General features: G+C 30.7%; 2 protein-coding genes across 6 annotated transcripts in view; one reads left to right on the top strand and one right to left on the bottom strand.

The window, feature by feature from the left end:
• The window catches only part of Cht7 (chitinase 7), a 43,155-nt gene that overhangs the window by 702 nt on the left and 17,731 nt on the right, over positions 1 to 24,722 (top strand). The gene's annotated exons all lie outside the window — the stretch shown is intronic.
• Positions 19,596 to 24,722, bottom strand: part of LOC100883279 (uncharacterized) — a 40,893-nt gene continuing 35,766 nt past the window's right edge. Inside the window, exons 1-5 of one of the 5 annotated variants that reach the window (XR_001095454.2) lie at positions 21,432 to 22,127; positions 21,212 to 21,339; positions 20,605 to 20,738; positions 19,966 to 20,523; positions 19,607 to 19,892 (exon numbers count right to left, since the gene is read on the bottom strand). The gene's annotated coding sequence lies outside the window, so the exon portion shown is untranslated. Of the gene's footprint in view, positions 19,893 to 19,965; positions 20,524 to 20,604; positions 20,739 to 21,211; positions 22,128 to 24,722 lie in introns of those variants that run through there. The other 4 variants (XR_001095455.2, XR_001095453.2, XR_001095452.2 and 1 more) reach the window with 4 other exon arrangements.

Consider the following 24,722-nt stretch of genomic DNA (forward strand, 5'->3'; position numbering starts at 1 on the left):
CATATATGAACGCACTTTAAATGTCTCAAAGCTAGATATGAAACTTTTACTTTTCACAAATGATTTATACACACAATTTATTTAAAAATTAAAATGTTGACTTGTGAAAAAAGCCAGTTCATCAAAGTTTGAAGTCGATTGTATGACTTTTTTCAAACCCATAGTTTGCGGTTTTCGAAAAGAACACTTTTTAGTATTCATTTTTCGTTTCTTTTCAACACGAGCCGGCTCCGTTTTCAAACTCGTTTTATTTTTTCCATTCGAACGATATTACATCACGCGTGGATTCATGTAAGACCACCGTGGAACCGGTCTGAAAAGAGATCGATTCGGAAAGGATTAAAACATACATCGAGATCGTGACAGGGTTGTGTCATTCTTTTTCCTTCTTCTTTTTTCCACCTTCGTGGCCAGACTGATAGGACGATATTTCGGCCATTTAAGCCGCGTGTCGATACCGAGCGAATTTGACAACTGAAACGTTTTGACGTGCTGCACGCAAAAAGTGCTGAATATAATTGCATCATTTCTGGGCATTGTAATTCAGAGGATTTTTTGTACCGTTGCAAGGTTTTTTGAAAGGAACTGGTGATTTTTAGTGACTTTTTGGATTCTTTTATTTGGCGGTGCATTAATTGCATAAATGATGTACGTTTTATTAAATATGACTATATCTTTTAATTTTGCAGAAGTAGGTAAATATTAACTATTATTAATATTAAATATTAAAAATACTAATTTTACATATTTGTTAAATATTTGTAGAAATTATTTTTGTTGGTGGTTTTTATGAAGGGTTGTTACATATTAGATGAGAAGTAATATTTATACAGTTTATTAAAAAAAATTAAAATTAATTTGCAAGTTGTTAAAATCAAGGATAAAATATTATAAGAACAATTTTTTATAATATAATACTAGTTTTATTTATTTATTTGTCTAATAGTTATAGAAATTATTTTAAGGGATCTTTACTATGTGTTACATTATTTTACAATTTTTTAAAAAAGATAGACATAATAACAATTCTTGTAATGCAAAATTACCTTCAATTGTTTGTTAGACTTTTAATCATGTTAGTTACTTTTATTATTAATTGTTAGTTAAATATTGGACAACAAATATTAAACAAAAAGTTTCTCCTAAAATTTATTGCAAAACATAAATGTATAAAATAATATTACATATTGCCAGATTAATTAAATCAATTGAATAATATTATATATTATCAAAATAAATGAGTTAAATGATATTATATGTTATCAAGATAAACAAGTTAAATAATATTATACATTATCAAAATAAATCAGTTAAGTAATATTATATGTTATCAAAATAAATCAGTTAAATATTCTATATTACTAAAAACAAATATAAACTAATTAATAAAACAAATATAAACTGTGACATTATACTTCACAGACTAATTCTAACATTCAGAAATATATAATATTGTTTCTATTAGACAATCATTAAAATTATCTCACAAATTAAGGAATTACAAAATATTCATGAAACAATATAAATATTAACACTTCACAATTTCACACAATATTATTGCTATCAACTTCCATTTTCTTTTGTAATACTTCTCGCCACTTAACAATTTGTAGCTCACATTTAACAAATTACAGTTTATATTTATTATTTATTAGAACCTAACTGACAGTTACTAATTTCCATATTATTGAATTACTAATCTGTACCGGATATTTAAAAACTACCAAAAAATTTGCATATAGCTCTACGCCCACTTTGAGAACCACTGACGCAATTATGATTAATTAATCCGTGTTGCAAACGACCGTTGATCAATCGACGAAATTGATACTTTCGAAATTCTTGAATTCCTTTCAATTAAAACCGAAGGATTTTTCTATTTCCCGCTCTTATAAGTGCACATAGTTGGCACCTCCTAGTGCAGTTTTTCGTTTCCTTTTAGTAGACAGTTTCACGTCTTTTAAGCGTAACCTAAAAATGGACCACTTGGCACGATCTTCAACGCACAGCAATCTTAAATATTAAAAATCATAAAGTAGTATATTAAATAAAAGCTTAAAGTAGTATTTTAAATAAAATCTTAAAGTAGTGTATTAAAAGTAATGTTAAGTGTATAAATAAATGTATATGTGCAATTATTAATTGCAAAATCTCTCCCTGAGATTCGCGTAAACAGATTATCTCGGCGTCGCAATTATTTATTCCGGAATCCAAGGCCTGAACCGCGAGGTACCGGAATCATTTGCGGCAAGGTTAAAAAACTTGGAAGAAAAGTGAATCGAGAAAAGTTTGCCGATATCTGTCCCGTAAATCGGTGGAACAGTGACAGTCTACCTACGCGTTCCTGAGGACCTTCGCTGTAACAAGTACCGAGAACTCGTTTTGTCCTTCCGGGTTACCCGAGCCCTCTCACTTTCGTCGAACGACGACCTCGTGGTCGATTCTGTCCTGCGATAATCGAACAAATTCGAAACGAGATCGAAAAGACCTACACGCTCACTCTGCTAACGTCACGACCTCGAATAACTCGTTAATCGATTGCGATCATTTTCAGACAAGTGTTCCTTGATTTTCGGAAACGTGTTATAATACATTGACTGCTATAGTGAAGTTTAATTTACCATATGAATCTGTATTATTAAGAATTTATTTATCTAATTGGAAATATTTATGTTAATTTAGAACTGTGGATAGTGTAACAAAATATTGTGAACATATTTAGGTTAGTTAAGAATAAAAGTGTTTACGAAAATTTTCTGAAAATTCAGCGTGACGGTCAACGTGTTAAATATCAAGGTTTTATGATTTTTTTGAACTTTCATTTGAATACGGTCACTTTTACGTGGAGATATTTTACGCATTTAGTGTGAAGGGTGTAACATTTTGTAACAAAGTATTAAGAGAGGTGTTTAAAAATTATTAAATTTTAGTTATAGTTTAAACAATTATTTATTATTTTCAAGTTTCAGTTTTAATTTCACTGCTGCAGATTACTATGAATACAAGTTCTTAACCTAACTGTGAACAATGAGTTATTTTGACAGGTGTACGAATAATTGTTTTTTCGATATTTTCAATATTTTTTTTCGAATAGAATTATTACAACACTTATTTCCGTCGAATTTTTGAGGAATTCAGGAAATGCACTACTTATTTATCGATATATTAATTGTGATAAGATAATCGCTCTACTTTTCGGTCGATGACACAAATTCTATGTAAACACGATTTATTTGACTTTTGATGTTGTAATGTCAATATTAACGATTTATTACAATCGTTTATTAATATTTGAACTATTTTTATCATATTATTCTTATATTAAATTCTCGTGAAGTATAATGCAAATCTTTGACGATTAATAAATTGCGCGCGATTTTCAAACTCCCTCGCGTGACGGTACCGCCATTTTCTTTTACGCAACTGTGCATTGCTTTTAGCACTATCTAAACTTGATCACGGAAAGTTACTAATACAATTAATACTTTGACGGTTGCTGTCACGAAGTCGTGATTTTGAGTCTTAACTTTCTATTCTACTATTTCTACTTTACCTTTATGTAGTCTGTTAAATGTCAAATGCAATTAAAAAATTAATAGTTTTATAATGTAGGTGTCAATGAAATAAATATCTTAAGTATACTTTTCTTAGTAATATCTTTTAAGTATATTATTAAATAATGTGTGAAAAAATTAAAACATACAAAATGCATTGGTTTCAAAAAGTAATTCAATATTTATAGTAATATGTATTAAATACATATTAATATTAATTATATTAAATAAATATTAATTCTAGTAATATTAAGTATATATTAATACTAATAATATTAAATACATATATAAATACTAATAATATTAAACACATATTAATACTAGTAATACTAAATACATATTTACACTACTTATATGTTTTCGATTTCCCGCTTTTTTGAGTGCAGAATGTTAGCGCCTCCTAGTGCAGTTTTTCGTTTGTTTTAAGTAGATAGTGTCAGGCGTAACCTCGTAACGAAAGGTTCATTCCGCGCATGATCAACACGCAGTTATCTTCCTTAACAATCACCGTTTTTCCTAAAATATATTAAAAGTAATATCTAGTGTATAAATAAACAATATATGTGTCTAATTATTATTACAACATCTTTCATCAATACCAGTAACAGATGTGCTAACAGTGTTTAAAAATGTTCCTAAAATGGTGCGAATTAGAAAGTTAAAATTTTGCGTCAACAAACGGCAAATTCGCCTTTCTCAGACGAGTACAGTGAGTTTCAACATTCGGTTAGATAAATCTTGTGACCGAGGAAAGGATGATTCACGAGCACCTGTACCATCGTCACGTTTAATTCGAATCAAAACGTGCAGGTTAGCCGTGATATTAATCAAATCGTGACGGTGAAAACATCGATCGACCAAGTGAACTCTCTCGATCTTGAGTAACGATATCTGCAAAATGAGAGAAGATGCTACGGACGTAGAATTTCAATAGCGTTTCGTTTTTCTCTTATGTTTTCACGTTTATGTGTGTGTTTACACTTTTACGCGTGTTTATTACGTTTGTTATATTGCCGTACAAGGGTTATTTATTGTGACATATTTTTAGGATAATAGAATGTGTTACAATTTTGTGAACGTATTTAGTTTTATACTGACTTAAAAATTGATTTTATATCGAGTAATTTGTGGAAGAAATTAAAAGTTATTGAATAGAGACTGTGATATTTGCAGCACTTTGTTAACGTTTCAAAATAAATTACTGACTTAAATTATCAGTACATAATTTAATAATAGTAAAAAATAAACCAACCTCTGTTAATACCATTGCTTTACTAACATTTCGAGGTGAATTATAAAATTATCATTAAACAATTTAAAAATAATCAAAAATAAATTAAACAGTGTTATTTGTATTCCTCTATTAATATTACCAAATTAAGAAATTTTAAAAACTAATTGTATAAAGTTATTCAGAATGATAACTAAAACTATTAGTAAAAGTAGTGCGTGCATTGCGTAATAATAAATAGCAAGCGTCGTTTGCTTTATGACTTCATTTCCGATGGCGCGTAATTTAAAATACCACGGCGCGAAATTTGAATTCTTATCACTGTAATATTGAACCCCTCAATTGATTTTGTTATTTCAACAATTTTTTAGGTTCCTTTATCACATTTTTCTTTATTTATATATAAATTCAATTCACAATACTAAATATATAGGTAAATAACGATGAAATTTTTAAATAAAAACGACACATTTTAATAATCACATAATAAATATAAAATTGTACATAAAACAAAATTAATATCTATAGAACCACATTTATACAAATTAAGCAAATTAATCGTGAATTAACAAATCTTTCTATTATCACCGCAATAAATTACAGATTAAAATTTATTCACCACAATGCAAATAAAAAATAATTTATATATTTGTTATTTTATAGTGATCCTTACAATTGTTATTATATCTTTTACATAAATAATGCACGTAACTATATCCTAGGTAGTACGTTTAGCATTTCAGTTGAATTAACCACAGGTTACATAAATGGCGTTATAAATAATACAGGATATCTCTCGTAACCCATTCAATCGAATAAAATTTATGGTTTCAACTGAAGGAAAGAACACTTTTTTATATCCACTTTATATTATATAACTAGAACAAATTTTTTTTATGTTATAAAAATTACAACAAATTATTGTTGTATTAAATAATTATTAAATTCTTATTATGTTAAATAACTACAACAAATTATTGTTATATTAAATAATTATGAAATTCTTATTATATTAAATAACTACAACAAATTATTCTTACATAATTACAAAAAATTATTCTTGTATATAAATTTATTAGACCAATTTGTTCAACTAATAATTAGTCTTAATTATAACTAAAGTGTATTATAAAAACATTAATAAAACATAACATATAGAATAATTACATATTATTTATGTATTATAAAATTATAATATACAGCTAATTACAACTACATGTTACAATTACAACTAAAATATTTATTTATCTATATATTTAATTCAATTGTTACTTACATTTAATTTACATATTTAATTAAATATTCACTAACTACACATTATTGTAACTACACATTAATTACAGCTAAACTATATGTCAATTATGAACACAAATTACAGTTAAGATACATATTAATTGCAACTATACTAATAACAACAAAATTAACAATAACAACAAAGATATCTGACCAAAGACATTCAGCTTGTTATATTTTAAATTTGTTTAAAGAAGAAAGCAAAGATGTTCGTTGGAGAGAATGCAAATATGTACAATACAATCAACGGTACCATTTTGGTGTTTGTTGAACAACAGAGGTTCCTTTTGTAGTTCAAGATGGCCGCCGGCTCCGTGGCCATCCTCGAATGCAACGTATTGCGCTGAATTATTAATGAGCGTCCCTGGCAATCGCTAATCGTGACTAGCCATGTAACGGTAAAGAAAAGAGAAAAGTTGTTTCTACATCCAATGACACCGATCGGTGAAACCTCCAACAACCTGGTTCACGCGGGTCAATACGTTCACCGCCATATTTTTGACAACTAATAACGCGCGACTTTCAATCTCGTTAATTAATTCTGTGATTAATGAACATAGTATCTCCGATAGTTAATTATATTTGTTTGTATGATCGTTAATTTATTAGTTCATTAAATTAAGGAATGTTGTGAACAGTATTGTGAATATGTGTTGGTGAAGTTTTAATTTTAATTTTAGTTTTAGTGAGGTTTCTAATTTTCAAATTTTTATATTTTTAAATTTGCAAATTTTAATTTCTCAAATTTTCTATATTTTTAATTCTTCAAATTTTTAAATTCTCAAATTCCTACATTTCTAAATATTAAAATTTTTAATTTCTAAATTTCCAAATTACTAAGTTACTAAATTTCCAAATGTCTATTTACAACTTTTTTGTTTCTAAATTTCAATTTATCAAAATTTTCATAGTTTCAAAATTCTCAAATTCCTACATTTCTAAATATCCAAATTCACAAATTCCAAAATTTCAAAATACTTAAATTTCTATATTTCTAAATGTACAAATTGGCAAATTCATAAATTCAAAAATTTCAAAATACTTAAATTTCTATATTTCTAAATATACAAACTGGCAAATTCATAAATTCAAAAATTCACAAATTCCAAAATTTACAAATTCCAAAATTCTCAAATTTCTATTTTCTCCAATTTCAATATTTTCAAATTACCTATTATCCAATTTCCAAATTGTCTAACATAAAAATTGGCAGATTTCAATTTCTCAAATTTCTATAAATTATACAATACACCTTCTCTTGTAGTGTGAAAGTGGGTTTCAATTATCATCTCCGTCCAGAATCATCTCGTAGTCCGCGGAGCTGGTTATGGAACACCCTGTGTATATTAAATCGCTATGAAACTGGAACATCGACAATTTCCATGCAAATCGAATGCGGGAAACGTTACCGGTCAGAATCCATGCCACGAATAGAAACCGCACTCAAAAACGAAACACGTGACGATTCGTAACGTTTGCTTTTTAGAAAATGTTGAATGACGACGCAGTCGGTTTTTGCGCATCGAGCAGACATTTTTGTGCGTTCTTGTACGTCTATGTACACTCGAGTGCAACGATGCCTTTCTTCGGATGACAATACTAGATTTTTTTAAACTTAAAAACTAAAGCAGTTTTTAAACTTAATTTCCGCTTAATAATTTTTAGGTTTAAAAAAAACTTGACAAGCTGTAAATTTTGAACTTAAACTTGACGATTTTTAAACTTGATCTTAAACTTGAAATAAAAGATGACAATTCTAAACACTTAAACTTAAACAATTTTTAAAATTAAAGACAAAATTAAACTTGACAATTTTAATTTTTATATTCATCTTCAATTTGACAATTTTCAGACTTAAACATAAACTTAAGTTTGACAATTTTAATTTTGATCTTCATCTTCAGTTTAACAATTTTTAAACTTAACCTTAAAATGAAAGTTGAGTATTTTCAAACTTAAATTCATACATGACAATTTTTAAAACTTGGTCTTGAACTTATACTTAACAATTTTTAATTTTACAAAATTAAACTTGACAATTTTCAAGTTCTTAAAATTAAACTTTATATCATTAAAATTTTTAAACAACCATAGTTCAAAATTTTGAATTTTTGCAGTTTTCAAAGTTACATATTTCAAAGTCATCAAACACTAAAATTTTCAAGTATTTCAATTTCTAAATATCAAATAGGCCTAAATTTCTAGACTTTCAAGTTTTTGGATTTCAAAATCCCTAGATACCCAAATCCCTAAATTCTCAAATCTTCAGATTTCCAAATCACTATATCCCTAAGTCTCTAAATCCCCAAACTTTTATATCCTCAAATCCCTAGATTTCCAAATCACTAAATCCCCAAATCCCTAGATTTCCATATCACTAAATCCCAAATCCCTAGATTTCCATATTGCTAAATCCCCAAATTCCTAGATTTCCAAATCACTACATGCCCAAATTCCTAAATTTCCATATCACTAAATGCCCAAATCCCTAAATTTCCATATCACTAAATCTCAAATCCCTAGATTTCCAAATCAGTAAATCCCCAAATCCCTAGATTTCCATATCACTAAATCCCCATATCCCTAGATTTCCATGTCACTAAATCCCCAAATCCCTATATTTCCATATCACTAAATCCCCAAATCCCTAGATTTCCAAATCACTAAATTCCCAAATCCCTAGATTTCCATATCACTAAATCCCAGATCCCTAGATTTCCAAATCACTAAATTCCCAAATCCCTAGATTTACAAATCACTAAATTCCCAAATCCCTAGATTTACAAATCACTAAATTCCCAAATCCCTAGATTTCCATATCACTAAATCCCAAATCCCTAGATTTCCAAATCACTAAATCCCAAATCCCTAGATTTTAAAATTTCTATATCTCCAAATATCTACATTCCTAAATTTTGAAATACTCGAGTCGTATTTCTGTATTGTCATATACAAATATCGAAATTAGGATATAGGGATCTAGGGTATCTAGGTATTTAGCTGCCTAAGCTTCTAAAAACGTCCAAATATAGATTTAAGAAAATATGTAAATCCTATACTACTATACAAAAAATATAATAACAAATAAATGTAATAATAGTAGATAAGTAAAAATAAAAAATTTATAATAAAAAATAAATAATAACAGTACAGAATTAGAATAATATAATACAGTACAGATTTCTCAACTTCATTTTCAGTTTCAAAGCCGTGTGCACGCACCGGTAGGTCCGCTATCCCCACAAGTGGTCCAGCATGTTCATTCATCTAGTTATTTATCTAACGCGTTTATCTAGTCATTTTGATCTACTTGCACGCGGTACATTCCTCGGAGAAGCCAGTGGGAAAAAAATTCGGTAGAAAGCAGCTGGAATCCGGTCGAATTTCTATCGAGGCATGCAGAGTTTACCCCGTATCTGGTGCACTTGGTGCGTTCACTTATGGCGTTATGTACAGTCGCTAGCAAATATGGTTACCCTAGGAAAAACACGGCAATTATGTGAAAAGAGAACATCCACTAATTGATATTTAAGGGTCAAGTATAGTGACAGAATTGTCTGAGTATTATTTTTCTAAATATGGAATATTTTGATACTAAATTTGACCTTTGAAGGATTTTTGAGAATTTGAAATTGTAAGGATAGGTTGAGAATGTAAATTTGAAATCTGCAAATTTATGGATGTGGATATATAGAGATTTGATAGTGCAGTAATTCTGAAACTCAGAAATTTTTAGAGGGAACAGTTTTTGACTCTGTAGATATGTAGGGTTAGAAATTTAGAGATATGGGTATTTGGAGATTTAAAAATTTGAAGAGTTTGAGATTTAGGGATTTAGAAATCTCCTAGGGATCTAGGAGATTTTGTTAAATTGTTGAATTGTCAAATAATCAAAATGTCAAAATGATAAATGTTAAATTGTCAAATCATAAAATTGTTAAATTGTTAAATGTTTAAATTTCTAAATTTATAAATTGCCAAATTATCAAAATCCTAAATTTGCAAATTATCAAATTGTCTAATTATCCAATTCCTAAGTTTGTAAATTGTCCAAATGTTAAATCATAAAATTATTAAAATGTTAAGTTGTCAAACTATAAAATGACCAAATTCACATGTATAAATATTATTAAATAATATCTCAAGCATCAGATAAATAATATTCATGTTGCATCAAGCTTAATAACATTTATGTTACAAGGTTAATAATATTTCTGTTACAAAATTGATAGTATTTATCACATTAAGCTTAATAATATTTCTGTCACAAACTTAATAATATTTATATCATATCAAGTTTAATAATATTTATGTCACATTAGGTTTAATAATATTTATATCACAAGCTTAATAACATTTGTATCACATCAAGCTTAATCACATTTGTCACATTAAGTTGAATAAAACTTGTCACGTCAAATAAAATTTACCACATCAAGCTTAATAAAATCATACCACACAACCATAATTCCATCACAAAAACTTTCGTAAACTCCACCATAATTCACACGGAGAGTTTTACCGGTGCAAAAAAGGAATCTAAAATTTCATGAAACAGTCATTAAAATGTTAATAGAAAATGGCCACGTCTCCATCGGGACGAGAACAATGAATTAATCAATCGGCTTACCGAATGTTCCATAAATGAATGAGGACAGAAAAGGAGATCTGTTGGTAAAGGAAATCGAAGAAATTCGATAGATTTCCCGTAGCGGCAGGAAACTGCTGAAAGTTTCATAAGCGTTGCGAGCCTCCGGCGGAAGTCGAGTGAAAACGGTCCGCAAACGTGTGTAGCCTGAAAACGATACGAATCGATAGGTTAGGTTAGGTGCAGTGTACAGAAAGAAATTCTCGCGACCGCGAGGAACAACTCGCCACGAGTTTTTGCCGCGCACAGGTCGGCGAAGTTTTCAGGTTAAAATACTTCGGCTTCGAAACAACAGGTCTGACAACTCGCACCTTATGTAAGCTTCGTCAGGTGGTTTTACACGGAGCTACCCTTTGCGGTGTTATTCTATTATACGAGTCTACGATCTGGAAATAATAGACTGTGCAAATAATATTATGCATCGAATTTCAACGAGATTCTGACTCTGTTACACTAACGCAATTATCCAGAATAATGTGCGTCAACGTAATGAGAAATACAGCAATTTTAGTGGTTAGATAATAGTATGCTTTTCGCAACGAAGCACGGTAACTACGAGAACAATTTTTAGGTTATTACAAAATCGGTAGTAGGTACGAAACTGTGTTTGGCACGTGTCTCCGACGATCTGTGTTCAATACGTAAAATTCTTGTGGATTTTAATAATTCTTTTAATTCTTGACTGATATGAAAATTGTTTCTTATTGTTTTATATTATCTCGTAGATTTACAATTTTTGACAGCTGTTAACCTATTTCTTACCGCAAATGGAACTTGTGTATATATGTTTTTTTATAACTTGAAATAGGATTATATTAAATTTTCTGCTTTATAATAACCTATAAAAGTATTCGACATACTTTGCAATAAATTTGACATAAATGTAGAAACCATGCAGTGAAATTTGTGTTTGTAAAATTTGACAGTTAATGGGTTAATAAACGTTAGTGTAACCAGATGCGCGCGCACTTAAACCGTGTTATGTTTACGAACTACGTTTATACGCTTCGAGCGTTTAATATCGGGCGAATAGTTTGGGAAGTGCAAATGATAAACCAATTAATTCACAAATCACTTTAATCATCAATTGATACAATTTTGTGAATCAATCGAGTACAACAAATATTTACTGTTTTTAATACGAAGTTACATTTTACTGACCCGATTATTGCGTTCCGTACGGAGGCTGTTTGTTGACTGATCTCGTGCGTTTTTAGTTTTACTGGATGCCCGACGCAGAGGTCGCTTGTCGACCTAAACGATTGCGCATAAAACAAAAAATAGTTGACAAACACAAACCACAGAAGGATGCAATTCGTGGTATTTCGAACTGCAATGCTATTTTATAGTACTTTGTAGATTTATAGTTTATAATTGCTGTTAGTAAACGTTAGCGTAACCAGAAGTTAAGTATACCGTTTTCCTATTTTTTTAATACTAAACCTACCGATACATAATGTGTACTTGATTTGAAATTAAAAATGAAGTTAAAAAATAAACGACGAAACATAAATTAGTACACACATTTATTCTTCATCTTGACGAAAATCAATGCTGATTTCAAGGAATGTACTTTAACAAAATGTGTACCTTAATAAGAAACTTGAGGAGTGATTATTTGGTAATTTTAGTGTTGATAAAATTCCTAAATCTCCAAATATCTGTATTTATAAATTCCTAGATTACCAAATTCTTATGTTCCCAAATCCCTAGATATGTAAATGTCTAGTTTCCAAATTCTTAAATTTCCATATCCCTAGATTCCCAAATCCCTAGATATCTAAGTGGTTAATTTTCAAATTTCTAAATCACCAAATTCCTAGATCCCCAAAATTCTACATTTCCAAGTGTCTAGTTCCTAAATTCCTAAATCACCAAATCATTAAATTCCCAGATCCCTAGATCCCCAAATCCCTAGATATCCAAGTGTCTAGTTCCCAAATTCCTAAATCACCAAATCTTTAAATTCCCACATCCATAGATCCCCAAAACTCTACATTTCCAAGTGTCTAGTTCCTAAATTCCTAAATCACCAAATCATTAAATTCCCAGATCCCTAGATCCCCAAATCCCTAGATATCCAAGTGTCTAGTTCCCAAATTCCTAAATCACCAAATCTTTAAATTCCCACATCCATAGATCCCCAAATCCCTAGATATCCAAGTGTCTAGTTCCCAAATTCCTAAATCACCAAATCTTTAAATTCCCACATCCATAGATCCCCAAATCCCTAGATATCCAAGTGTCTAGTTCACAAATTCCTAAATCGCCAAATCTTTAAATTCCCACCTCTCTAGGTCCCCAAATGCCTAGATATCCAAATGTCTAGTTCCCAAATTCCTAAATCACCAAATCCTGAGAGTCCCACATCTCTAAATCCCTAGATCTACAAATATCTAGTTTCCAAAATCCTAAATCACCAAATCTTGTAATTCCCACATCCCTAGATCCCCAAATGTCTAGTTCCCAAATTCCTACATCACCAATACATGCCCCAAATTCCTACAGCAATTAATTCCTAGTTCCCGAAGTCTCTATGCCTTTAAATCCCTAGATACTTAAATTTCTATCGTTCCAAATTCCACAACCCCCAATTTCACAAATTTTCATATCCTCACATTCACAAATGTAAAAGTCCCAAAATCCTTACACTCTCAACCTAACCTAACCATATGTTAGGTATATTAGGTCCTAACCATAATTCTTAAACCGTACCTAAATTTGCAAGTTGTTAAAAACCTCTCTAAACGAATAAGTGGTTGCCTGTTTTTTTTTCGTTTGCCATATTTGCCGTTGACTGTACGGTCTCGGTAACGAAGAATCGAGAAATTCGCGCGTGATTTCGCGTTGCTCGCCTCGTGCGCACACTTTTCCTTCGTAAATGCTCGTATTGAAGCGAGGCCACGAAAGTCGGTCATTGCCTTCTTTATCGGCTCGCCGCGTAAAAGAGACGGATCACACAGCGCGTGGAGATTGAACTTCTTTTTTGAAAAGCGCCTTCAGTAACTGCAGTGCGCGCGATTGTGAATTATACGGGAGCCATGTGAACTGGAACGCGCCATGCCGAGAGAAATCGAAATCATAGAGAACGCAGATCTTATTTGGACACGGAATCAAAACTCTTGCTTGTTTCTTTCAAATTTGGAAGATTTTATTTAAATCAAAATTATTGGGTAAAAGTAATTTTTGAAAGAGAGTTTGAAGTTTGAAAAAAAATAAGAAATTACTTTTCATTTGAATTTATATTGAAAATATCAATTTTTGTTCAAATTGTTAAATTGTTAAAAATATTTCATAAAATTAAAACTGAATTAAAAATTAAAATAATTTTTGCAAGAGAGGCAATGGAGTTTGAAGTTTGATAAAGAATAAGAAACTACCGTTCATTTCAATTTATATTAAAAATATTAATTTTTGTTAAAATTGTTAAATTGTGAAAAATATTTTATAAAATTGAAACTAAATAAAACGTTAAAATAATTTTTGGAAGAGAGGCAATGGAGTTTGAAGTTTAATAAAAAATAAGAAACTACTGTTTATTTGAATTTACATTAAAAATGTAAATTTTTGTTAAAATTGTTAAAAACATTTTATAAAACTATTTATAAAACTTGAAAGCACTACTGTATATTATTTATTAATTTTTGAATAAATGAAAAACTATATTTAAAATTTCCCAAGGTTAAATTACATTGAATATTTTTATCAATTACAAAAAATACTTATTTAATTTACTTAACTATATAATAAATGCAAGTGTAAACGTTACGTGATCGACATACAAGCTCACATGTGAACACAATCATTAGCAAATTTTAACAAAAATATGCTAATAGAATACGAGAATTACACATCTAGTTAGTCAAAATCGCCTTAGGCCATCTAGAGGCTTCCGGTGTGGTTGCTTCCTACTTTCACCGAAATTTGAATTTTGAGCACGCTCGAAATTTTTCTGCGGAACCTTAAAACGAGGTTGCAGATTTTATTAACCGGCGTAATTAACGTTTAACCTGGAATCGAGTGAAAGCTTCGACCGCCTAAGAGAAGGATCTATTATTCTTCCGATGCGGACCGAGTTCGACGCTTTTGGCGAAAGAAATTCTTTTGCGTTGATTTATGTAAAATGTAGGAACGAGTCTGCAATTCTTTAGCTGCATTTCCTGATTCCTGATTAATTGCTGCGGGAGCGGGAGAATTCCTTCCTCCGTGTTCGATTTCGAATGCGATCGAACGTTCATTTTTATTTCTATACATTGTAGTGAAGTATCCGGACACTTTCACCTTCCGTGACAGACAAAAACGTGTAGAATTAAGTTCTTACGCGAGAAATTAGTAAATGCGTATAAAACGTTGTGAAATAATTTATAGATCGTATTAGCAAGAGTAGAAAAGAATTTTTCAATGAAAAAGTTGATACGGTTAAAAACCTGTCATGCGACAATATGAAACGTTTCCAATTAATTACTTACCGCGGGAGATGCAGAAAGTGGAAGTCGTGTTAACTCGCATCATGGACGTTGTCTTCTGAAGAGACTTTGCGGCAAATCCGGGGGGTGAAAATGGGTCTACGATAATTCTAAGCGCAGCGAATCATGGGTAGATCCCGAACGATTGTCTACGTCGACACCGAAGCGCAACATTCGTGGGCATAAGCTGTTTTGTATCCGATGGGATGAAAAGGTACTTTGCGAGCTCCTACCGGATGGGAAAATCACGGAGAAACGCTGCGAAGAGCGACTGAATTACTCGAACTAGACGCTTGGAGAGAAATTTGTAATTTGTGCGACAAAACGACGCGAAGACATTTTGTTCCGTGATTACGCGGTCCGCCATTTTGTTTCGGGTCGAGCGAACGCTACTTGTCGAAACGGAAGTGTACTATCCGACGTACTCTTTTGACTTTGGATCATCTAATTACCTTCGGTTCTGGTCATTGTATTATGGTTTTTTCGATACACGTTTTTTGAACGAAGAAAATAGGTGAATAACTTCCTTGTTTCAGAAGATAAATTATCGTAGATGTATGTCGACTGAATAATGAAATGGGTACATCCGGAAGGTGAATGCTTTATTGCGACAGTATTCTTTCATATTAACTATTCTTGAAAAATACTAAGGAAATTCGTATATAATTCTGGTATCTGTTTACAGAGATTTTTATTTTGTCTTATATTGCATATTTTTATTAATTTCTGGAATTAGTACTTAAATTTAATTTTTAATTAGGTTAGAATTAGAAACTAATTAATAAATATTGTCTTCTGGAGGTAAGTGTTTCAGTAATTGGCTAGGAAAGTGTATTTAGTAACAGACAAATTAATTTATTTATCTAAGTAAATATATATTGTATAGTATACTAATATAAGAGTGTTACATTAACATGCCTTGCTAACTAAAGTAGTGTCTTTCATAAAAGCCCCATAAAGAAATCAATTTCAATAAATTTATTTTCATGCAAGTATTACTAAAAGTAATCAAGTCTCAGGTTGACATAAAGCACTTGATATTTAGTATAAAATATAAAAAAAAGTATGTTTCATTAATAAATAGTATTAAAATATTAATATATTAAATATACATATTAGGTTATATATTCAGAAATATGAAATTGTATGTAAATTCTCAAACTTGTCCCAATAAAAAATTTGCAACTAATTTAACAATACAATTATCTACTATTCTGTTCTAGCATCCCATTTTCTAAGAGAACCTCAAACAAATCTGAAATCTTTCCAAAATAATAAATATTCATAACCTATACAAATATAAAGAAAGTATTAATCCAAGAAAATTTCTACAAGTCCTTTAACCAAATTGAAAGTTCTGTGAAAACGTAATTAAAAATTCCTTTCTTACGACCATAAACGAGCATATATAGTTGTTTAATACGGTTACGTTCGATGAAAGATAAGAATTAATTAGCCCGGTTGATAAACGCGACATACAAATCGTTATATAAATTGAACGAGAAGTTTACGTGAAAGGATGAATCATTTGTTACGTTTTGCAAGAACAACTTGCCGTATGTATGCCGGTCGCATTAATTAACGAGAACATCGACCTTCGTGATGTTAAAAGCTTTCACGAATACACCGACCTTATTATACAATGTTAACGCCGTGTAGCACGCATTTTTTATTAAAATTCCCACGATGCGTTGCTTCAGTCACGATGAGGTTGTAATTGAAATTTTCGGGGGTAGGTAATAGATCGTTAATTAGTTGATAGAAAACGGTTCAAGGGCACACTATAACACTTTCTATATTTACAACTGAAGATCAGTTATTATTAGCATTGCGTGGTCACTGCGCACATTGTTTCTACGGTTTTAGCGCGAAAAGACAACTGTCACGCGACGGTTCCGACAAGTTGCAGCAACTTAGAAAAAGAATTTGAGGCAGTGTCGCCAACAGACGAAATTAATTTTTTTTTATTGCCAACTTAACATTAATTTTACTGAAATAATTTGAAGTAGTACATTCTTCCATTAGAAGTGACTGTTTTAGTGGTTAGGACCCATTTGAAGGAGTAAAACAAACTGTAAGACTGTTCCAGTTTTTTACCGCCAAATTTGAATATCATACATTGATAAAAATAAAAGTTTCAAACAATCTTTTCAAATATTATAAGGACAAATACTTTTATATGTAAAATAGTTTTATATACAACTTTTTACATAAAAATAAATAGTTTTATACAATAGCTTTGTACATAAAAGTAAATAGTTTTATTCTGTAAATAACATTAAAATAATTGCTCTGTGCTAACGTACTGAATCAATACTCAGAGTATTGATTGGACAAGTTGTTATACGAAACTAATTACAGTTATGTCACCACAGCAATCGATTAATTATTGACGTTGATTGGATGGCTAATAAAAATGCTTGTGTTCGAGCTTCCATAAAATTTCGATAAATCATTGAACCATTAAGGAACAAGGGAAAACGAGATTAGGTGAACGCATTTGTTATCGCAGGTATAAACGTACAACGCGAATGGTGTTTAATTAGAATGTTATAATTAGTGGAGTCGAAGGAGCGTGTAATTGAAATGAACTATTCTTAGAAAAACGGGGTTTATGGGTGATGTTAACATACAGATTGTGGATTTGTTGCAAAACTGAGACTTTTTAGGATTGTTCAACGAATTTAGAAAATTGGAAATATTAAAAGTTTAATTTTTCTAGTAGAGAAATTTTCAGAGTTTCAATTTTTCTAATAGAGAAATTTTAGGGTTACAATTTTTTTAATAGAGGAATTTTCAGAATCACAATTTTTCTAATGAAGAAATTTTAGGTTATAATTTTTCTAGTAGAGGAATTTTCAGAATCACAATTTTTCTAATGAAGAAATTTTAAGGTTACCATTTTTCTAATAATGAATTTTCAGTGTTACAATTTTTCTAATAGGGAAATATTCAGGGTCACAATTTTTCTAATAGAGAATTTTCAGAGTCACAATTTCTCCAATAAACAAATTTCCAATTGCTATTTTCTTAACAGAAAAGTTTTCAGAGTTACAATTAATGAAATTTGGAAATTTCTAAAATTAATTTTTTAAATTTAAAAATTTTCACTCACAATTTTTCAGGTATTGAAATTTTCACATGCAGATATTTTTGATTCTTCCAAATCTCAAATTTTCAAACATTGACATTTAAATTAGCAAAATTTCTAAATCATCAGATGTTGAAATCCCTCTAAAATCTCGAGTTATCTCAATATTTATTATCCCAAAATTCCAATACAGTTTCCGATAAAATTTCTATCGCTCACGACAATGCAGATACGTTCGAGCAACGGCTGCATCGATTTCGATCTGAAATCGCAAGAATTGCAGCAACGTTGTTGCGAGACGCTGAAACAGGACTGACAATGGAAGAAAAAAAAATCTCGAGGAGCAACGAGGATGGAGGTGATTGCAAGATGGGAAAAGCACAAGGTTCTCGAGAGTCGTTGAAACACAACGATGGAATGTACATACGAACTAGACAGAGACAGGAAGTCGGCCGATTGTGCGCCGGAAATGCGTGTGGCTATTCGCCGGAGATCCCTGACAGCCATACTGAAAAATGTCTTTTCACGGTGAAATCGTGTTCAAGCTCTTAATAAGTATTACATACTTGCTTACTTTGGACGGTGGATACCGTAATAGTATTTTCGTATAAACGGTGGCCATATTGTATAAGGTGGTGCATGACAGGAATGGGAAATAGTAGACTGTAATTGAGAGAAAAAAGGCGGGAAATTAAATGAGGCGAAGGATTTGATGAGTGGGTGTCGTATGAGAGATTTGGAAACTTGGGGATTTGTGAGTTTGATGATTTAGGGATTTATGGTTTGGTGATTTTTATGTTTAGGGATTTGGGGATATAGAGATTTGCTAGTTTGGAAATTTAGGGATTTAGGAAATTGCAAGTTTGGGGATTCAGGGATTTATAGTTTGGTGATTTTAATATGGGAGGCTTTGGGGATTTATAGGTTTTCAAGTTTGGAAATTTAGGGATTTTCAAGTTTGAAGATTTACGGATTTCTAGTTTGGTGATTTAAATGTTTAAGGATTTGGGGATTTATAGATTTGCTAGCTTGGAAATTTAGGGACTTTCAAGTTTGGTGATTTAGGGATTTCTAGTTTGGTGATTTAAATGTTTAGGGATCTAGGGGTTTATAGTGATTAAGGTATTTAGAAATTTCAGTACCTGGGAATTTGGGCATGTAGGAATTTGAAATGTTAGGAATTTAGAAACTTGACAATTGTTTGGATTTGTGGACCTGAGGGTGTAGAGATTTGGAGATGCAAGTATTTAGGAGTTTAGCAATTTGGGAATTTGACAATTTAAGAATTTGTAGTTTTATGTATTTTTAGTTTTAATAATACATAATTACAGATAATTATAGATAATAATATTAACATTGAATAAAGAATTGTATTTAAATTTAATTTTGATATTGTGCCTTGAATAATTTATATAAATATCATAATTCTAACATTAACTAACATTAATTAACATTAACTATAATATAAATATCATAATATATTATTTTATACATAACAATAGACAGTAATAAATAACAGTAAAATCTTGCAAATACCTACATAAATTCTAACATCTTAACAAAAAATTTTCAATCTTCCAAATTCCACCAATACACCAAATTCCAACACCTAAAAATTTCAAAATAGCATTTCAGAAAGTAAAATCTCATATTACAATTTATGATACAAATTAAATACATACAGCTTCACCAAAATCTTTCATTAGAAACGTTAGCTCTCTAAAAATCTCAATACGCTCCTAAATGACCCTCGCAACGTTCAAGGTGTTGAAAGACCCGTCAACAAACCAGCAAATATTTGAAAAGAACTCACCGTGTTCGATAACAGGAACCGAAGTACCTAACGAGTCTAAAAACGGGACGAACACAAAGAAATTTCGTAAAACCGCCGTTTATGTAACACGGGGGAAGAGAAAGAACGACGAACGAAGCGTGGCGTTTGAAAAGACAAAAGAGGGAAGAAAAAAAAAGAGGAACACGCGTCGCGGCCGATATCCGCCGACTATATAATCGACAGAATAATTACGTTCTCCCCTTAATAGGCGATCTTGAGAATCGATTTCACCGGTCGCGGAGCAATCGATAATCGACCGTTCATTTGCGTTGCGAAAATCTGGAACGTCGGTGAAATTTTTACGGATGGTCGATCGATCCACCGAACGGAACGTAGAATCGACCGCGACTGAGTAAATCAATCCCTTTTCTTCATTAAATTTCTATTATTCGAACGAGTGTGCATTCTAAAATATAATTAATTTCAGTTAATATTGTGCAGCACGTGTTTCGTATTTTAAAGATTAAAGATTGAAAATTAAACTTACGTCAAGTGGAACAGTGCTGTTTATTTCTTATTTCCATGTAAAATGTAAATTCTCTTCAATGTATCAAAAGAAATCTAATGAAACGTACGGAAGTTCTTTCACTCCATCGAAAAGCTTGTAGATAATTGGATAATCTGTAACGAATAGAATGTGTTCATTTTCGGCGGGAAATTTGAAACACTCTGTGCACTTTTGTTCAACAATGACAAATTTAACTGAAGGAATTAAATTTTAAGTTAAATACTAAATTTCATAAGAAGGAAAGTTATAAAAAGTCAAATAAAAAAATATAGAAAAAATTTGGAAAATAGTGACAGTTTCTCTAATTTTATCATGAGATAAAAATGTACTTGCAGAAAAGTGGAAGGAAAATGGTTGGCGTTAGATTGCATACTAGATGGCTGATTTCGAAACATGGAAAGTCTAACATGATTTGATAACATATAATTACAGCAAAATGGTAGTTATGGCATATCAATTTGAAGAAAATGAGCGTGTACACCCCTCATTTATGCTCTTGATACCAAATGGGCGACTGTCAATTACAGTAAACAATGAGCGATTTCGAGGCATGTATATTATGTTACGATGACATAAAAGCACTTACCGTAAGACATTTTACGCGAAATTTATAACATAATATTTAACAAGAAAATTTTCTTGAATTATTAATTTCAATATTTTAATTGAAAGTGAGGTTTACTTTTAAGAGGAAAGTCATCTGTGGAACCTAACCTGTAACGCAACGTTGCAGCGATGTTACAATTAACGCGCACAAACAATTCTATCTAAAAATCTGGTTATCGAAGAACAAAATAAGAACAAACATTATACGGATACCGAACAATATAAAAGATTTCCCAAGCAGTATGTTCCACCCTGTATATTGCAATATATGCACGATAAAATATGAAAGTGTTCCAAGCAACAATCTTGCATCTGGAATCTAAATGAAGCTACGGAATGCGATTCAGAAGTGTTTCATAATAAAGTGAAAAAGTATTTTCACAGCATTGTCACTTAAGCAGCAATTACACTGATGAGAGAGTTTATTATGTTCACGATTATTCCACGTTATACTTCGTAGATGCATCGTTATCTTCGCTCGTTAATTAGCGCGATACACCGAGCAAAACCGTAAATTAATCTTGTCAGGAGATTGGTAAGCGGACACCTGGATCGCACATTAACATATAACCGATTCTTCTCGACGATTGTGATCTCTGCGCAGTATAATCGTTCGCGGATAGAAATTATAGAAACCGTGATATATTTTATTGGGATTTATCTTTAATTAACATTAGGTATACACTTTAATTAACATTGATTGAACTTTAATTGGCTTGACACGGAAAATTCTGTGCGTCGACGCGACGGTACGTTGACTTCTAACCTATGTTTTAGCGTGGTCGTGTATTGATATATAAACATACAGATGTTTTGGCGCGTAATTGAAATGTGAAACCCATCTTGTTTATTGATGAAATCTGCACGTTATAAATTAGGGAATGAAAGGTAGACTTCAAGTTCTTTTTTATCACTTTCAAGATTTCCTAATTACTATATTTAGGAATTTAAAATTCTGGTTACTTGTAAAACAAAATTGGAAATTAAGAAATGTGAATGTATAAAAATATAACTTATAGTTTTTAAAATTATCAAATGTTTGAATTTTCAAATTTACAAATAGAAATTTATAAGTTTGTTTTGCATATTTCTATAGTTGAAGAAATAGAATATTTGAATTTTTAATTTTTAAGATTTGAAATTTAATTTTTCAAAAATTTAAAAACCTTTAAATTTTCAAATTATAAATTACTAATAAATATTAATTATTAATATTAATATATTAATAATTATTAATAAATATTAGTAAATATTAATAATTAATATTAATATATTAATAATTATTAATAAATATTAGTAAATATTAATAATTTGTGTAATAAAAAAATAAAATTTATAAAATATGTGCATAGATAAACGAATAGAAAAATCTAGTAAATGAAGCTAGTAAATGAATCGACAGATTAAAATCGATGTACGATCGATGAAAATTTACTTAGTCGAAACATTCTGGTATGCCGGTTTGCAACGCTATTAAATATGCGGAGGCGTGCAAAGAGCGAGGTAGAAAATGCGAAGTAAAGCGAGACGCATATAGAGAGAGAGATTTCTATGCTGTGCTTTTAGGACGGCTCCTTTTACCATGGTGCACGACTTCTCGTGTTATGTAGTCAGTCAAGTATCCGTGACTAGACAGTACGATAATTTTCAACCTTCTCCTTATTCAACTCTTACCTCGTTCATTTATACAGATTTACAGACGCACGCCGATAGTTTCAACGGAATTTAAAATATTCGTGTTATTACGAGTTAAAGAGATGGAAATCGAGTTACGTCATATTACATAGCGCTCATTTACAACTAGTGATTGTATATATGGCGGTCAGATATGTGGCGGTCATTTATATGACGTGCGCTTGTATAGCGGTCATGTATATGGCGTTCATATATTCATACATATATTATAGGCTATATTTGGAGGTCCTATATTTCCTAATTCTGAAACTGTCAAATTTTCAATTTTTACAATTTTCATGTTCTTAAATTTGAAAATTTGTAGATTCTGAAATTCTTCAATTTGAAAATTTTCAAGTTCTAATTTGCCAAATTCTAAATCTTCACTTCTCAATTTTCTAAATTTTTATATCCTAAATATTCAATTTAAATAATTTTTAAATTTCAAATTCTTAATTTTTTAAATTCTCAATTTCCCAAATTTTCAAAAACCAAATTGTTAAATCTCCATTTTTCAAACCTTTCATTTCTATTTCTCTATATCTTCAAGTTCACAATTTCATATCAACCTTGATAACATAGTTATGATTTGATACAATTATATAAAACACCCTGCAATTGAACGTCAGATATATGACCACTACCTATCTGCACGGTATGATATGATATGCTGTACATGTGCGCGTTATATACATACATGTATGACTACTACATATCTCAATGTTATGTATATATGTTATATAACGTATATATGACCACTTTATATCTGAACGTTATATATGTCACCGCTCCATATCTGAATATCATATATGTGACCGTTACATATCTGAACGTTATATATATATGACGACTACATATCTAAACGTTATATATATGACTGCTTTATATCTGACGGCCACATATGTGACCCTTACATAACTGAACGTCATATACATAACCGCTATATATCTGAACACCGTGTATATAACCGTCCCAATTACGTGACACACTCCAGCAATTAAATAGAAAGATTCTCTTATGAAATTATAAAATCAACATATGTATGTATGTTCCATTTTTTGTTATCTTGATTCGTTCGAAAGAAAGGTGCATCGCGCAAAATGAAAGCAGTTCGCCGCGAAGCGATGAGCGCGTTTCGAGCGCGGGAAAATGGCGAAGAAAAGCGAAAGGACAACAAACGATTTCGACGACGATTAACGTTTTAGAAAACGTACACGACTTACCGCACCATTGCATTTTACGTTTCTATTTATGTCAACACTGCTTTCCCTTCGACGCGACTCTGCGATAAGTGTCACGAGAACGCGAACGAATGCTCGCCGAGATCTCTCCTCATTGTGTTCCAATTGCCGCGAAATTAAAGGTTATATTAACAAGTTTCCAACCTGTCGTCCTCGGTGCCGTTAATTATGCTCGCTACACTTACGGGGTCACGGTTAGCGGGACAACGTGAGAGATCATTTTTTCTTTATAAAGATGCTACTAGGCTTTAACGACCGGAAGAACGGTGAAATCGGAGAATTGTGAAAATAATGAATGATTGTTAATATGGATAATTTGTTGGGTTAGGATTAAAGAAAGGTTAGAAAGTTGCATACGTATTTATTAATTATTTACACAATATTTGTATATGTAATAAAGTGGAAAGTTTATTGTTGAATATTTGTTTGAATAAAATGGTAATACGTTAAAACTGTTTGGGTTAATTGTTTATAATAACTGTTGGAGTTAAGTAGTTATACTAATTATATTGTATTAAAATATTTTTGCAGTGATCATCTTAAATTGTTTTTATTGTTTAAATATTAAAATAACTG

The sequence above is a fragment of the Megachile rotundata genome, chromosome 8 (assembly GCF_050947335.1).
Source record: "Megachile rotundata isolate GNS110a chromosome 8, iyMegRotu1, whole genome shotgun sequence".
NCBI lineage: Eukaryota > Metazoa > Arthropoda > Insecta > Hymenoptera > Megachilidae > Megachile > Megachile rotundata.